This window comes from Syzygium oleosum, unplaced genomic scaffold, assembly GCF_021117445.2.
Source record: "Syzygium oleosum isolate NSW1041296 unplaced genomic scaffold, Sole_v2.1 Sole_v2.09, whole genome shotgun sequence".
NCBI classification, from domain to species: domain Eukaryota; kingdom Viridiplantae; phylum Streptophyta; class Magnoliopsida; order Myrtales; family Myrtaceae; genus Syzygium; species Syzygium oleosum.
In genome coordinates this window covers 12,208,963-12,228,092 of record NW_026607493.1, presented here as the reverse complement: position 1 = coordinate 12,228,092, position 19,130 = coordinate 12,208,963, and the positions used below count along the sequence as shown (strand labels likewise).

The window sequence follows — 19,130 nt, the reverse complement described above, 5'->3', positions numbered from 1 at the left end:
CCTGTTGACGTGGTCGTAGCCAGAGAACTGGGCCGCGTGCAACTCCGGCTGGCCTGGCAATCTGGTCATTCGAGACCTCCTCATCGACTGCTCTTGCAGTCACCGAAAGCATGAGGATGAACACCGAGAGGAAGAAAACACAATGCATCATGCATTTCATGCTTAGAGAGGAATTTAGAGACGAGAGTGCTAGAAACTCAAAGAGACCGAGTGATGAGAGTTTGAAAAGGCGCTGTAAAGGGTTGGTCCTTAGCCGATTCGCTCGAGCTTTTTGCTCTGTTTGATGTCGTGCACAAATGTGTTGTCTCATGTGTATTAATAAATAGGATGATCGCAAGTCAAAACCTATGAACAAATTAGGTGTATAGATTTGCTAAAGTTATGGTTGAGTATAGTTGTAACTAGGGAGAGGACCTAGAGGTCCCTCTTTAATTGAATGCTGGATGGCGAGTTGGTCCAAGTTCTTGTCCTCTTATCATTTGCTTCTTGCTGTAAACACATAATAACGCGTCAAAAGATGTATACTCTATTATTGGATTGCGTCAAGTTCAGCCGAGAAAACTTTGGGCAGTAAATATGCATTATAAAGTGATAAACATCTTAACTTCCAGTAAAACTAATTAAATTATATTTAGCTATATAATTTTTATGACAGTCAATATTATCAATGATACAATAATGCAAGACAGCATCGCTCATGTTTCGTTCCTGGTTGCATGGGAGATTTATCAGTAGCCTCATGTTCTTTCACAGGTTGGAGATTTTTTTTTTTTTTGGTCAAATCAGGTTAAAGATCAAAATTAGAAAAGGCCGACAACACCGCTTGGAAATAACATGGATCGTGTGGATACGTGAGAAAGAGAGAATGCAGGCTAGTTGTCTTACTAGTGCAATTAAATCTTTGACTTAGGCCTCCTTCTAAAGCATGGATAGCAATCCACATTTGGTACTGGTCTCAAATGTCTTACCAACGGAGTCTATGACTAAGGCCTCAATCTAGGCATAGATAGCAATCCATACTTAGAATTGCTCTTAAATGTCTTACCAGCACAAGAAATGGGCGCTCCAAAGGCAAGCTCCACTCCTCTTAAGTTCAACTCTCACCTCAATTCTTCACAACCTGACTCATGGATTCAAGAGACAACATTTTCGTACCTTCGAATTCCAAAATGGCATATAAAGTTTAAACTAAGAGCTTGCAAAGTTCGCCGCAAATGCAATTTGTTTCCATGAGCAACACATTTCCATCTTATTCTCCACCTTCATCACCTTTAACTAGAAGAAAATTTGGTGAAAATTTAAGAAAGTTCCAAGGAAAAAGCTTAGTTTCTCCCTTATAAACAGCTCTCAGCCACAACCCCCTTTCATTTATTAAACGTTATTTTTGTTTAATTATTTGGGGTCTTGCTGAGACTTAGCCGCTAATAAGGGTTAACATTTTTGTGTCCTAAGAACAGAATTTGGAGAGTCATAGACACACTTTGACCTGTATTTTATTGGTCCCTTACTTTCTCAAATGGATAAGTACTCCACTTTCTCATTGGTCTCATGTTACTTTCCAAGGATTAATGACCTTCTCTTCGTTGCTAGTATCAGCCGACCTTATAATCATATAATGGATTTAAAGACTGCGTAAATTTTCACCTATTGACCCAACTAAGTGAATTAAATTGATTACGGGGTGTTTCCATTGTGGTTAGTGAGCACTACTATATAAATAGAAACTCATTTAATATAACTATGATTTTCATAATTATATCTAACATTATTCATAATGCGATACATTCCTTAACTTCTAATTATTCTTATTGAATTCTATTTAGTTTTACTCATATTATTAATGATACAATAATGCAAGACAGCATCGCTCATGTCCTTCAAAGAAAGGCTACATTGCGTTACTGGTTGCATGGGAGATTCATCAGTAGCCTCGTGTTCTTTCACTGGTTTGAGATCAATATTAGAAAGACACCGCTTGGAAGATCTACACTTGAACTCGGCTCTTCGTTGAACTCGCAGGCTTCCCATTTAATGCTGACCAGATTGGATCCATTGCTTGTTCGAGGGGTCGGGAATCACCACGCTCTTGGTTAGCCACATGTCAGAGTTCACTCAAGGGAGGAAATTGCTGTCGCCTTTTCTGGCTTTTTAGCCATCAAGTCTTATTTTTTTTGGTAATTTTTCAAGCTTAAGAGTAAGAATCGAAAAATGAAAGACCAAAGCAATGAATCCTCTGCAGATGGAAGATTCGGCAAGATAAAAAAAAGCATGTTTCATGCATTTAACAATCATCAAGTTTCCAGTATAATACAGATTGATGTGAATAGGTCATGACTCAGAACAGCAGCATCATTTATCATGGGTTAGATGACTAATGACCAGACCTGTTATAGAAATTGTAGAGTCAACTACATCAGACCTGTTGTAGACCTATCATGGAGCAATTTCATTCTCATTCCCATAAATTTGTTTTTCCAAGTTATCGCTTCTATCTGCGTCATTTGGTATCAAAGCAGGTTTCTCCTGTGACGATGGTGAATAACGTGAATGTCAATCTCCCCGCTGCTGAGAGCCGTGAGAACGAGCTTATTATGCGGGCTGAGTTCAATCAGTTCGTGTATCAAACCGATCGGAGGTTTCAAAAGATCCTTGATGCCATCCAGCGTTTGTCCACAAACCATGCGCCTGGCGTTCTTCCAGCCGAGCGAATTCCTGTTGTTCGTGATCCCGAAGATACTATGGGGCGTGGAGGAATTCCCCAACATAGGCGTCAAGACTATGTCGAGGATACGGAAGACGAAGACGATGATTTCCAGGAGATGCAGATTCGTGGTGGTCGCCGATACAGGGGATTCCAGGAGGAGCATGTTCGTGGGGATCGACGGCAGGGGGGCTATCGACGAGATCTTGAGCAGTATCAACTAAAGGTAGATCTCCCTACTTTCAATGGGAATTTGGATATTGAAGATTTCCTGGACTGACTTTGGGAGGTCGAGAAATTCTTCGACGCTATGGATATTGATGAGGATCGCCAAGTGAAACTTGTGGTGTACAAGTTGAAGGGTGGCACTTCAGCTTGGTGGGAACAGACTCAATTGATGCGACGTCGACAAGGCAAGGCTCATATTCGATCATGGAGTCAGATGAAACAGAAGTTGAAGAAGAGGTTCGTCCCAACGGACTATGAGCAACTGTTATTTCAGCAATTCCAGAATTGCCGACAATCGAATAGATCGGTCCAAGCTTATACGGAAGAGTTCCTTCGACTCTCCGCTCGCAATATCCTAGATGAGTCCAAGGCACAACAAACTGCTAGGTACATTAATGGTTTGCGACTTAATATCCAGGATCGGGTTTCTTTGCATCGACTATTCTCTGTCGAAGACGCCCAGGATATGGCGCGAAAAATTGAGGTGCAATTGGAGAGGACTAGCCCTAGTACTCGTGGTAGTAATTATTCGGGTCGTGGGTCATTCGGGAAAGGAAGACAGCCTGATGTTGCAAGTTTTTCTAGTCGACAAACCCCTGATTCGAGCCGAGTTCCAGGGGGTACTACTGGGATGCCTAAGGAAGCAGTCGCAGTAAGCAATCGCACTCCCAATCAGAATACCTGGAATCCATATGCCAAGCCCCAACCAATCAAGTGCTACAAGTGTAACGAGTTAGGCCATCGTTCCAGCGATTGTCCTCGTCGTAGAATGGCCAATATCGTTGAACATGACGAAGATGTGTATGAGGAAGATTGGGAAAATGAAGAAGAAGTGGGAATGGAAGATGAAGTGGGCGAGCAAGTTAATTGTGTTATGCGTCGTCTATTGCTTGCTCCGCGGACAGAAGATACCCAGCGGAATAAGCTTTTCCGCGCTCGCTGTATTGTCAATGGCAAAGTATGCGATATCATTATTGACAGCAGAAGTTGCGAGAACATAATGTCAAAGGCCTTGGTGGATCACTTGCAACTAAAGACGGAGCCGCATCCTGCGCCCTACACGATCGGGTGGATACGCAAGGGAGCAGAACTTAAGGTAAACCAATTATGCCGTTTACCTATTTCGATCGGGAAATCATATCAAGATACTATTGTCTATGATGTTGTGGAGATGGATGCATGTCATGTTTTACTGGGTCGGCCATGGCAATATGATGTTGATGCTACACACCGAGCTAGGGAGAATACGTATTCTTTTGTGTGGAAAATGACTAAAATTACTTTGAGACCGAAGAGTAATTCCCCTCAGATTATGAAGAAGCAGAATGCAGGGGTTATGATGAACATCCGAAAGCGTGAAGGGATGTATATGATTGTGGACAAGGGCGACCAGCAAGTTGTGGTTCGTGTTCCCAACATTCTTAAGCCCTTATTAAAGGTATTCAGTGATGTTATGCCTGAGGATTTATCTGACGGATTACCTCCTTTGAGGGATATCCAGCATGAGATTGATTTTCTTCCAAGTGCTAGTCTTCCTAATTTGCCGCATTATCGGATGAATCCGAAGGATAATCAAATTCTACAGGAGCAGGTGGGAGAGCTCCTTCGAAAGGGCTTCTTGCGTGAAAGCAAAAGTCCATGTGCAGTTCCTGCGCTTCTCACGCCTAAGAAAGATGGCACCATGCGTATGTGTGTAGACAGTCGTGCCATTAACCGGATTACTGTCAAGTATAGGTTTCCGATTCCATGACCTGATGATATGCTAGACAGACTTGCTGGATCACAGATTTTTATGAAGATCGACCTTCGAAGCGGATACCACCAAGTTCGCATCCGTCCTGGCGACGAATGGAAAACGGCATTCAAGACAAGTGCGGGTTTGTACGAATGGCTTGTCATGCCGTTTGGACTCACTAATGCGCCTAGTACTTTCATGCGTTTGATGACTCAGGTTCTCAAACCTTTTATTGGCAAGTTTGTGGTAGTTTTCTTTAATGATATACTCATATATAGTCCGGATGGGCGTCAACACATGGAGCACTTGAGGGATGTCCTACTAACCTTGCAGCAAAATAAATTGTTCATTAATCTGAAAAAGTGTAGTTTCATGACAGAACGCCTCTTGTTTTTGGGTTTTGTTGTTGGCGCGGATGGACTTCACGTTGATGCAGATAAGGTGGCCGTGATTCGCAATTGGCCAGTTCAAAGAATGTTGGCGAGGCTCGAAGTTTCCATGGCCTTGCAACATTCTATAGGCATTTCATTCGAGATTTCAGTAGTATTATGGCCCCGATCACTAACTATTTAAAAAAGGGCAAATTCCATTGGGGAGATGAAGCTTCGGCCAGTTTTGCCCTTATAAAAGAAAAGCTCTCCACGGCGCCGGTATTGATACTCCCTGATTTTGAGAAAGTGTTCGAGCTGGACTGTAATGCTTCCGGCGTCGGGATTGGCGCTGTCCTTTCCCAAGAAGGTAAGCCTATAGCCTTCTTTAGTGAAAAACTTAATGAAGTTCGCTAGCGTTGGTCGACGTATGAGCAGAAACATTATGCTGTCGTGTGAGCTATAAAGCATTGGCAGTCCTATCTTTATCAGCAGGAGTTTATTCTTAATACCGATCATAAGGCTCTTAAATATATCAAGAGTCATAAGCACTTAAATCGAATGCATGCACGATGGGTTTCTTTTCTGGAGCAATTTAATTCTGTGCTTCGTCACAAAGCAAGCCATTTAAATAAAGTGGCAGATGCGCTGAGTCGACGTGCTACGGCACTCGTGACCATGCGCACTGATGTTGTCGGTTTTGATCACCTATGTTCTCTTTATCCTGAGGATGATGATTTTGGTGAGATATGGGAGAAGTGTTCTGAAACAGGTTGTCATGGCGATATGATAATTCAAGAAAAATTCTTGTTCTTTGGCAATAGATTATGCATTCCTCGTGGTTCATTGCGTGAACAACTCATTCGAGAGCTTCATGGTGGTACTCTCGGCGGACATTTGGGGCGTGATAAAACTGTAGCCTTGGTGGAGGAGCGGTACTATTGGCTCAACTGAAGCAAGACGTGGGGCGATTTGTCAATAAATGCTACATTTGTCAGACCGCTAAGGGCCACTCTCAGAACACTAGTCTTTATACCCCCTTGCCTATTCCTTCGGGTCCTTGGGTAGACATATCGATGGACTTCGTGTTGGGACTTCCTTGCACTCAATGGAGTTTAGATTCTGTTTTCGTGGTGGTTGACCGGTTTTTGAAGATGGCGCACTTTATCCCTTGTAAGAAAACTTCGGATGCTTCGCATGTGGCAAGTTTATTCTTTCGTGAAGTAGTCCGTCTCCATGGTGTGCCGAAGACAATCACTTCCGATCGTGACACGAAATTTCTGAGCCATTTTTGGCATACTTTATAGCGTTTGTTTGGGACTGATTTACAGTATAGTAGTTCTTTTCATCCCCAAACGGATGGTCAGACGGAAGTTGTGAATCGTACTATGGCGGATATCATTCGCTGCCTCTGCAGTGATATGCTTAAGCAGTGGGACCGGTATCTTGCTCCTGCTGAGTTCGCCTTCAACAACTCGGTTAACCGCTCTACCGGTACATCTCCCTTTCAGGTCGTTTATGGGCGTACACCACAGCATACTCTAGATTTGGTTCCCTTGCCCAAAATTCCTGGCTATAGTGTCGCGGCAGAGAATTTGGCGACTAGAATTAATGAAGTCCAAGCTACTCTTGCTAGTCAATTGGCTACTTCTAATTCAAAGTATAAGGAGGATGCTGACAAACGGCGACGTTCGAAAATTTTTTAGGTAGGCGATGAGGTAATGGTTTTCCTGCGAAAGGAGCGTTTTCCTGTAGGTACCTATAATAAACTGAAGCACAAGAAGATTGGTCATTGCCGCATCCTGAAGAAGATCAACGACAATGCCTATGTAGTTGATCTTCCTTGTGATCTCAACATTTCCCCTACATTTAATGTGGCAGACTTATTTGAGTATCATGCTCCCAATACACCCCTCTATCCTAATCATAACTTGAGGGCGAGTTTTCCCGAAGAGGGAGGGAATGATGTAGAACAGTTAGCCTGTGATTATCTTGAAGAATGTGATCGCCGTAATCACCGGAAATCTCGGCAGTTTTTCTGATTAGGTAGTTTTTTTTACTTCAGGCAATTTCAAATTATCAATATTTCGTTTGATTTTATTATATAAGATTAGATTTGATTTGATTAGATAAGATTTGATTTGATTTGCTTTGATGTTATCTTCATTAATTCGGATATCTTTAGGAGTCCTATCATTATAAAAGGACGTCCAGCTTTGTATTCAGATATTATGAAATGGAATGACGCAGATAGAAGCGATAACTTGGAAAACTCTTTCACGTTTCGACTGGAATTCAATTCAATTTCATAATATCTGAATACAAAGCTGGACGTCCTTTTATAATGATAGGACTCCTAAAGATATCCGAATTAATGAAGATAACATCAAAGCAAATCAAATCTAATCTTACATAATAAAATCAAACGAAATATTGATAATTCGAAATTGCCTGAAGTAAAAAAAACTGCCTAATCAGAAAAACTGCCGAGATTTCCGGCGATTACGGCGATCACATTTTTTAAGATAATCACAGGCTAACTGTTCTACATCAGGAGGGTTCTTCCCATCAACGTTCGAAACGTACACGATCATTTCAAAGAGGAGATGTGATTAGGCATAGAGTGAGCAAGTTAGATAGTAATTGCATACGGCGAAGGAATGAAATCAAAAGATAGAATGGATTGCCTAAGCTAATCAAAACCTTGAAACGAAAAATATTAAGGAGAATAATCAGATATGGTAAGATCCATACTTCATGGCTTAGAAATTCTCTACTGAAAAAACAATTATAATTCAGTCCATCCTTGCAAAAAAATATATAATATATCACATTAAAATAAACAATTTAATAGCCAGAAATTAGCTACATATGATGCAAACAAATCGAAATAACTTCAAATTTGAATAGTTTTACGTACATGTTGATTTAATATTATCTAGCAATATTTGAATAGACAAGACATAGTTTGTGATGAATTACTTATTAAAGCAATAGACAACATGACTTATGTTTGTTGTTTAGTTAGTAAAAAACTTCAAATCTGAATATATTGTGTAAATGGTAGTTAAAAAATATGCTAACAATTTCGGATAATACTTAGTAAAGTAGTAGTCGACGGACTTTTGGTTGTTGTTGAGTTGATAAATATATATTGTCATGTACATTGAAATCACTTTTCGAATGCAGCGCGATGCACGAGTCTTCAACTAGCTGCAAATATAACAAATGCGATTAGTGAAATGAATAATTGCTCCCTGGGGTCGTTTCAATGGTCACTATATATGTGTGTGTATATGTATGTATACATATACCTTTGGGCCGAATATATGACATATAGTGTGTGTATGGGCCCGTTTCGTTCAGCTTTTAGAATGCTCATTTGGGGAATGCAAATACCTTTAGGTAAAAGCCACTTGAAAAAATGCAAATGGCGTTTGGTAAAAAATTATTTGAAAGTCACTTGGGGAAATGTAATTGTGTTTGGTTATTTTTTTTTACAAATGGGCTTTGGGAGGTTTTTTTTTATTATTATTTTTAAAAGTACCATTCGCCTGCTCCGGCGAAGAGCTACGATCGCCGGCGAGCCAAATCTGGCGCCGGCGGCCGCCGCACGAGGAGGCCTAAGGTCACGCGACCTCAGGCGGCCGTCGCCTGAGGTCGCGCGACCCAAGCGGCGACGGCCTGGGTCGCGCGACCCAGGTGACATTGCATGGGCGGTCGTGCGACCCCAGGTTGTCGCCGCCCAGGGTCGCGCAACCGTCCATGCGCAGTCGCTTGGGTCGTACGACCCCGGGCGGCGATGGCCTGGGCGGTCGCCCGACCATAGGTGGCCGTCACTGGGGTCGCGCGATCTCGCCAGCCCCTTGCCGGCGGCATTGGCCCCTCGCCGGCTGCCCTAGCCGGCCACGCTTTGCTGAAGAAGATTTTTTTTTTTTTTTTGGGAACAGTCAGCATTCCAAATGCTACCAAACGGTTATCTGGAACTCCAATGCTGAACCAAACGGTTTAGCATTTTGGAAATGCTCATTTAAGGCCAAATGAGCATTCCCAATGCTGAACCAAATGGGGCCTATATGTATGTATACATATACCTTTGGACTGAATATATGACATACAGTTGTATACTCTCCACATGACAGCAGCCATAAGAATATATTCCAACTTTCATGAATTTACCACATTTAGGTGTATGAACCACTAAAATCAGTCACTCCTCAAGCATACATGTTTCCCTCCATGAACTAATACACAATAACCTCCTTTGAAATATGACCACGCATTAGAATATGAGACATCCCACCACAATATGAGACCGATATTTCTCGAACCCAATCAAGTGTGCCACTTTGACGGTCACAACCCAATTGAATCCTTGAAACTCTATCATATCAGGGATATAAACTATATATTTCACATTTAGACTTGAAGACAAGGGCAATTTGTCATTAAAATCACATACCATGCTAATTACATTGCTCCATTCATTGATAGATAATGAATTACACTCTACACATTCTTTATGTGGTCATATACATGTAAGCTACCATTTGTATTTCCGAAACCTTATAGAAATACAAGAAAATACGCAAAAATACCCTAAAAATACGCGTATATAGGGTTCTATATGTATTTTCACATCCTTAAAAGTATCAAACATGTAAAATAGATACATCATAGTGTAGAGAATCTCGATACGAGTGCGACGGTATCAAGAACGTCCCAAATGGACTCCGGACGCGGCCTCACGCACCGCCTGAGTGTGTAGCTCGTGAAATGCACGTTTAGCTAGTCTAAACCGGTGTGAACCGGTGACCGGTCGGACCGGTCAATGGTCAACACCAAGTCCGACCAATTTGACCGGATTGGTCAACGGTCAACACCCAATCCGACTAGTTTGATTGGTTCGGTCAACGGTCAACCGGGTTGGATCCCAGGTCGGATCACCCTGTCATCCGGGTCAACCCGCTTTGCGGATCGATGTGCAATACACACGTTGGGCGACGCTGCGCATGGGACGCGTGTAGCGTCCCCTGGGGGCGCGCCGCTACTCAAAATGCTCGTCTCATCGAGTTCTTCCTGTTTATGTAATCAAAATTAATTTTTACCATACAAAAAATCACAAAAACGAGCCAAATTCATACGTTCGACATCTAGTCTATGGCTACTCTAATACTCACATGTTGGCCGCGAAAATGGCACCCAAGATCTCCATAACTGGAATTTAGAACACATATAATTATAGTAAAAGGGATTTGCGCTTTTGATTTGGAATTCATCGTTTTTTGCGGAATAGCCACGATCCTCAGCACAAATTCTTCTCCTCTATTATCCTCTGTATCATTAACTCAATGAGACTGCCTCTCACGGTTAGCATTTGCTCCTTATGTGAGATAATTTGTGGATCAGAATTAGAGAGAGAGAGACTTGATCACTATTTATAGAGTTTTATACCAAGCGCTCTCATCACGGGCCAGGCCTTACTCGGCCCACGCTAGCCAGTCTAATATTAGACCAATTAAGAATCTTTATATTTTACTTTATTAGATAAATCCCATAAAACAATAAATTACAATCTCAATTAATTTAGTTCACATAAGAAAAACTCTTACAATTGAGTCCTTTCTGATCCACATCTGTAGCAAAATTGTAATTGGCACCAGCAATTGCAAGCCACCGAGGAACAACCGTCCCATTTCCGCAAAGATTTGACAACCCGCATTCTGATACTTGGCCACCATTATCAACCATTCTTAAAACGGCATAGAAAAGTATGGACAATTGAACATGCACAAAATTGGGCAATCGCAAACTTTGCCGTGAGATTCATAATGGAACGAGAACCAGCGCGATTTCCGGTACTAATTATCAATGGAATTAAGCAAAGTGGCCACGGTCATGCAGCTTTCAGACTGATATGGCTTTGATGGTAAATGAAACATCTTATGCTTAGTTATCAAACTACATATTGACCATTACCTAGTCATGCAGCTTCCACACTATGCATTCAAAAGTATTTTCCCCACTACAGTTCGACGAAATACCCAGGGACCTGTACTTGAATTACATTATCAGGTGTCCATTTCCCTTTTATGGCATTTAAAACTTTGAAAGCCACCACTTTGCGACATCTATAGGTCTTTCAGAAAAATCTCAACAAAGAAGCTATACTGTGTCAATCTTCTTGATTTATCTTGATAAATAATTTGCTACCAAGTGAATTTTTTTTCAATGAACTCATCACAAGACATCTACGTACAAATAGGAATTTCGTTGATAGATGACTTAAGAATACTAACTAAGTTAATTATAAAAAGGACCGCCTCAAAAAGTTAACCAAAAAATTGAAACGGGTATTTTTTGAGATGTTGACACCCGAATTTTAATCGACGAATCGAGCGTACATCTTTCTAGAAATGGAAATAGAGGATAACAATTATAGGAAAAGAACAAAAGGCAAAATAAATAAATGCCATACAGGCCTATCTCGGCGCAGCCCAGTCCATCAGCTCAATTCAATTCGCCCCAAGCCCATCATTCCAGACCACTAGAGAGCCCATCCCTTTTAATCCCAATTCGGAAGCCCATCCGAAACAGCAACCCCATTATCTTAATTTTACTTGCTCTCCTTTGGGCTGATTAAGAGGAAGTGTTTCTCTCAAGACGCAATTAAGTACGCCCAACCACGTATCGCGATTTAAAAATGCCGTAGTTATGTCCGGACTGGTAATTTCAGAGCACCTAATGATTGTTAATGTGTGAAGGATTGATTCTATCCTCCATTCATTAGGTGAGATGGAAGGAGGTGCATATACGAAAGGCAAGGAGTATAGTACCTCCATTTGACCCTCCCTTTCATTTACTTGATCAACTAACTTTGGCGGATCTCAAATTGGCATTTCTTTATTCATTCATATTTTTTTTTTGCTATGCTTTCTTTTGATTCGATCAGATCGGCAATTCGTCATGGTAGGGGTTAGGTATAACGTGGAAAGAAGACCGCCAAGTACTCGAACCTCAAGCCTCTCATTAGATCATGTTTGTCTCGAGTTACTTGAAGGATAAAAGCTTGCGAAAGGCATTTCCATCTTCAGTTTTTTTTTGTCGAGTTCATTAAAAATTTAATTCTTAGAAAAGATAAAAAATACATAAACTCATTATCTAATTTTCCCGACTAAAATAAAGAACTACAGAATCGCTGGCTTCTTTGCCCGTGTTTTGCACACGTTCTGTTCTTGATTGGACGTCATAAGGGAACAATCGGGTTGCAAACTCGGTATTTTAGGCTTTTAGCAATTTTGAAAATCATTTCAGTCAAAACTAGTTGTGGTTGTCGGACATGCTTCATTTGAATTAAAAGCTAATAACTTGATTTTCAACACTTATTGGAGTCATCAAACAAGCCCTCGAGAGGCTTTTTGTTTGGTACAAGACTAATATATTTTCTTTTCTTTTCAAGGTTATTCCGGGTTATTATCGAGACATATTGGTGAATTCAAATCTGAACACATCGACAAGCTAAAAGCCAGGACATTGATGAGAGAGATTGCGGATTGGTTTCTTGATTTTGTCTTAGCATTTTGCAAGAGCATTGAATTTTGAAATTTCTTTAGTAGTCGATCAACATATTAATTGAGTTTAACTAAATCACTAAAATTCAAGAACAATGAACATGTTTTTTTTTTCAATTAATTAAATTAGATGAAATGGATCATTTCTTTATTTTTTATGGTGAATGCCAAACCCGACCTAGGGGTGTGTATTGGTTTGGTCCAATTAGGAACTATATCGAATCGGACTGAACCAACTGATTGTAGGTGATTTCCAAGAGGATAGGGTCTAGCATATTGGAACTAGAAATAATCGGTGTGGTTCCAAATTTTATGAAAGGAACCGTACTAACTGGATCAGACGGATGGATGGGCCCAAATTTCTTTACATTTATTACTTTTTATTTTGAAGTAAAGCAAACCCTCATTTTTATATAAGGTTTCAATTCTCTCTCTCTTTTTCGCCTCTCGTGCCCTCATCTCGCGCTCTCGCTTTTTCCCCCCCCCCGCCCCCCCCCGCGACTGGAAAAGAAAAAAAAAAAAAAAAAAAAAAAAAAAAAAAAAAATTATTATTTAAATTTGTTATATGTGACATAATTTAGGGTTTTTGGCGATAAGAGTCAATTCTCTCTCTTTTTCGCCTCTCGCGCCCTCACGCCCGCGCTCTCGCTCAGTACCCTCCTCCCTCTCTTGCGCAGCCTGCCGGCCACCGGCCGACCACCGCGGTCTCGCCGGCTGGCTGCCGTCCACCGCCCCAAGGTGCCGCGCTCGAGTTCCGTCTCTGTTGCTCTCTCTCGCGTTTGCCTTTGCGTTCGGTCGCTGACTCGCTTTTTGCCTTTGCGTTCTCTCTGGCGCTCTCGGTCTTCCCAACTTCGCGCTCGAGGTACTGCTCCGTTTTTGCCTGGAATTTTCTTTGTGGGTTTGCCTCCTTTGATTTCGCCTCGTTCTTAGGTCTCGGTTACGAGACTGTTGGTTCTTATTTGTGCAAATTTGCTTCCTCATATGGCCGTGATTCTCTATTGATTGATTGCTGTTGTGTTATCTGGATTTTTCTTGTTTTGTTTGGTAGCCGGTGGGAGCTTTCAGTATGACGATCACCGGTTCGGGGACTGACCCTACCTGGTCCGGTTCCAGGGTGGGAACTGACCCACCTTGGAACCGATCACCCCTACCCCACCGACATTCACCAGGGTGACCCCTTTTTTTTTTATCTAATCTTCTTGCTTGGACCAAAATGGAAAGTAATTGTAGACTTTGTCAAGCAAGGATTCCGCTTAATTACTAATTTCCTCGGAAATTCTCATATCGTGTTCTATTCTTAGCATGGACACAATGAGGATGCTAATGTTACTTTAGAGGGGCAATGATTCTCGACAATGTCAGTTTTTTTCGAGGTCGACACCCAGTTCAAAAAAAAAAAAAATGCATGCTGAATGTGTTTGTATTTCTCAATCCAATGAGGATCTCATTTTGCTTTGTCCTTATTTTGATTATACAAGTTCATATAGATTTGTGTGAAGACATTACAATCGCTTTTGCTAGTTTGTTTCTGCTAATATATCCGTGACATCTTGTTCTCTGCCATTTCAACTTTTTTCAAAAGAGACCTCTTAATTGGCAGTTTCTGGGTTCACTGTTAAATGAATTCAGGTTTTAACTTCCAATTGCCAGACAAAAAGTTGCCTATGTATCCATTTTTATTTCCCTTTGTAAGAAAAGGTGATCTCAAATCTCATCGTATGGGACAATGAGCGAGTGGAGACGATTGAGATGTGTTTGATTGATAAACCGGCCTCTGGTAGCTAGAATGTCCTCTAATCCTTTCTTATGGTCTCGCTTCAAAGATTTTGCTGTGCAGTATCTCTGCTTGCAGATAACATGCAAGCTTTGTTACCACATTTATTGTGATGAAAATATTCTTTTTTTAATTGAGAAAGAGACAACTTTGATGTGAATTTTTTTCAATTGAATTTTTGGGCAAAAATTTTCAAGATATCTTTAAAGTTGTTGTCAATTAAAATTAAAAAAGTTGCAAACATTATTTTTTTCAATTTTAAACAAATGAAAATTAAAAAAGCTTAAATTAATTATCTAAAGGGGCTTTTCAAATGTGTTTTTACCGAATGGCATTTTTTTCAAAGTTGCTTCTCAAAGCACAGTTTACCAAACAGTCTTTGCATTTCCCCAAAGCTCCTTGCAAATGCTGAGCTAAACGCATCCTTAGTATGCTTGCTAGATGCCCTACTGTTGTTGAATTTCTCTGTAGGCATGTATGATGACCAATTTCAATTGTATGTGGACTGCTACCGGATACGTGCGATTTATGATAGTTCCTCTTTTGAAATCAGGCCAAAATCAAAATAGAAGTTCACTGGAATTTAATGCTACGATTGCTGACGATGCACTCATATCTGCCAGCGATGATGTTTGTCTCGGTTTGTATTGTTCCGTTATAAATGTCAACTAACTTGACTTCTGTTTTTTCTTTTTCTGTTTCGAGAAGAGGGTTGTTGTGCTAGAAATGGCAAGTACAGAGGGTTCAGAGAATGTCACTGTTCAGTTTACGAAAGAGGACATACAAGCATTGTTGAATGACGAGCCAATAACCACAAAGTCTGACGTCAAGGTTGTCTTCATTTTAATCTTTTTAAAAATTTCCTAATGAAAGTATTCATATTCATGTTCTCTCTGTTGACAGGGTGAGTTAGAGTATATGACCCATCAAAATAGGAGGCTAAAGCTCTGTGTGAAGTGGTTTCAACAAGTTGATGAAACCCATCTCCTTGAGCTGGAGAGATTGCGAAATTAAGTGGAATCTGCAGAGAAGAAATTCATGGATACCCGTAAAATTGTTCTCTCCTTGCAATATGATTCTAATTTCTTTTGAAGTAAGACTTTAACTTGGTTTTAAGTTTTCCAAACCACGGAAGTGGATTGGTGGATGGTGGATACAAGCATTTGTAATAGTAACATGTCATGGAGTTAAGATGGCATTAATTGACAAAAGAAACTTCTATAGATCTGTTTGGTTTACCGTGTTTGCAGGAGTAACACTCCATTTTAAGTATGCACATTCATGACAAGATGTTTCACGTGCTTGTCAAAAGTACCAGGACCATTTACAATTCTAACATCGAATAGAAGAAGATATTGGCAGTTTGTCAACTGTAACAAGTTGTTGATCGGCGTGATGGGCAACAACTAATGATTCCTGCTTAACTGATCAACTTATGGAGTCACTGCCTTAAGTTTGCATTTGAGTGTGTAGACTATTTGAGAATATAGCTAAAATACTCTTTTATAAGTACATCGACATGCTTTGATGATCTTGAAGTGTGTTTGAGCTTGTAATTAGATAATGGCCACCTAAATTTAAGCAATAGAGGAAGGGAACAATTCAAAAAGCTATGTATCTATTTACTTGCTGAATTTTATCCTAGTCAAATCCCTTCATGGCTTTTGTATAATGGTAACCATGCCGGACAAGTCTTAATCTCGTGTGATGTCCATCATAACATGCCAATAAATTTCATTGAATGATACACAAGTGTCCTGTTGATTATGAAATGGGAAGTGTTTTTGCATGTTTTGTGGCATTGATATGGGATCAATTATTGTGGGAATCATTAGTGACAATTGCATGCTTATTGAAATAGACAATTTCGTTTGCATGTAGAGCTTGAAATGGAAAAGAAGCTGGGTGAGCTCAATGAAATTTTTGCTAAATCAAGAGAAAAATACTCTGATTTGCGAAAGGAACTTGCAAAACAAAACGAAATGATGGGGGTAAGACTACTATTCATGTAGTTGCGTTTGACTTAAATTGCAATAGTTGTCCGCGACTTCTTTCCCTAACTATTGCAGTTAAGTGCCATACGATGGAAAAAGAAGCAATTATAAACCTTGGCAAAGCTACACAAGAGAAATTGGCTGCTCGTCCACAGGTAAGATCAATTTTTCCGTGGAAAAGGAGAAACTGCCGAATAGTCACTAAAAAATGGATAAGGAGAAACTGCCAATTGTAAAAAGCCTTAGTATGTTAAGGGTTATTACAATACACTCCAAGAGTAACTAAGTAGTTTAATATATTGATGCTATTTTATTTTACTATGTGAACACATTTTGAGCATATTAGTGTTACTATTATGCTCTATGGATCAGGCTTCAGTAAAATGTCTTCAAGAAGAACTTCTTAGACTGGAAGAAGATCGTGATGACCACATCAGACGTGTCCAGGCCTTAATGACTCATTTGCGCAGTCATCGGGAAACTACCGAAAAATTGCTCCTGCATTTAGACAGCTTGAGGACAGAGGCCAAAGCGTTAAAGGTTTTTTGAAAGCCATTTTCCTTTGTTTGGATGCATAAGTTTGTTTAAAAATAAATTTATGTAAGTTTTTCTTTATTTATAGGGCACATGTTCATCTCAATCGGAGCAAATACAAATGTTGCAGCAACAGCTTGCTGCTGTAAATGAAAAATTAATGGTAATGTTTTCTATTATGTGACCTTAGCGGTGTTCTCTATCTTTATATCTTATAATAGTACTTGTTTTGTTTCCTTTAGTTGGCTGATTTGTCCGCTATAGAAACATGGGCGCAATTTGATGAACAGAAGAGGACAATATCTGAATTGCAAGAACGTTTGTCAGCTGCGGAGCTCCAATTGGTTGAAGGAGAACAATTGAGGAAGAAACAACATAATATCATTTTGGTAACCGTCTTGTCCAATAGCACAAAAATAACATATAGAAAGTTCTAAAATACTAAGATCTTGCTTATTTCAGGAACTAAAAGGCAATATCAGAGTGTTCTGCTGAGTATGTCCATTGTTGTCGGGTGATGGTCTCGGAAAGAAAAGAATCATCTCTTATCCAATGTCGATGGGAACTGTTGGTCAAGGCATCGAGTTAGGTAAAAAATACTTCTTGTGAGTTAGAGAAATTCTTGTCAACAACATATTTTTTTACGAACCAAATACAGCTTCATGTTGTGTATTCATCCTGGCTTTTGATATTTCTAGTTTATTTAGCCTGACTAGAAGCACAACCTAAATGTCTCATGTCTATTCATTTTAGTACAAGGAGGACAAAAGTATTCATTCCAATTTGACAAAATCTTCATGCACAAGGCTTCCCAGCAAGAGGTTTTTGTTGAGATATCACAAATGGTTCAAAGTGCACTTGATGGCTATAAGGTGATATTTGTGTCTTATTTTCTTTGATTATGTGGGAGTAGAATTGAACCGCTAGATGTTATTATTCTGTTCAGCAATTTGAGATTTAAAACAGTTTTCCCGACGCTTTTGAAATTATCATGTAGACTTTACGAAAATGAGAATTTCTTTATTTTAGGAGTAGAATTCAATTTAAGGAATTTCACTTATCATACTTCGCAGGTATGTATTTTTGCATATGGTCAAACCTGTTCAGGGAAAACCTATATCATGTTTGGTAAATCCGATACTCCGGAACAGAAAGGGTTAATACCACGCTCTCTGGAGCAAATATTTGAGGCTAGTCAAACCCTTTCGGCCCAGGGGTGGAAGTACGAATTACAAGTAAATTTCTGTCTTTTATACTTTGTTTTTCTGTTTGATGTGTATCGCTGGCTGATATGAAGGTGCAATTTAGGCTTCCATGTTGGAGATATACAATGAGACGATACGTGATTTGCTATTACCAAGTGGTGTTATTGGAAGAGAGTACCCCATTAAATAAGATGCAAATGGAGATGCCTATGTAGCTAACCTCTCCTTAATTACAATACACAGTATTGAAGAAACTACTTCACTTTTGGAGCAAGCTGCACGAAGCAGGTGTGTAGACCGATCCTCATTTTTTTTTGTTGATTTAGATGTCAATGATGATTTTAGGTGCCTAGCAAAAACTTTCTTACGTTCTATGGCATTAGAAAATTTCATTTGTTAGCTTCATGCGGCGAAGTTGATAGTTCATTTACGTTACCTAGCTTATTACTGTTTTGATACTCTTATGCGTCTTTTTCTCTTTTCTAGTTACGAGTAAAATCTGTCTTTTGTTTCTTTACATCTGTGGAAATGACACTCATGAATGAGCAGCCATCTAGAAGTCACTCTGTTTTTACATTGTGGATACACGGGGCGAATGAGGTATAAACAATTCTGTTACTATGTTCTGTTCATATGTTGTGCTACACTATTATTTGTATGATGGTTCGGCCGTTCCACCAATTTTTTGACTCACGCACTTGTCTTTAATAAAAGTTTAACACACCTGGGTGATATTATATATGCCTTAGCAACGAAAAAGGAGCATGTTCCCTTTCGGAATTCCAAGCTGACAAACATTCTTAGGGTGCGTCTCCTTCCCAAGTTCTTCTCTTTATCCATTCGGATCATGACTATTACCTCAAAAATATATATGAGTTGTCTAAAACACTACCGAATGATGCAGTTATCTAAAACACTACCGAATGATGCAATAGAATGATAACTTGGTTGTGTTAATATTTCAACTGTCACATTGCATATATCATTCTTGTGATTGATACATCGAAGATTGTTTAATTC

The 19,130-nt window shown here is 39.9% G+C and overlaps 1 pseudogene; it reads left to right on the top strand.

Moving 5' to 3' along the window:
* Positions 1-19,130, top strand: part of LOC115668426 (kinesin-like protein KIN-14D) — a 70,478-nt pseudogene that overhangs the window by 47,421 nt on the left and 3,927 nt on the right.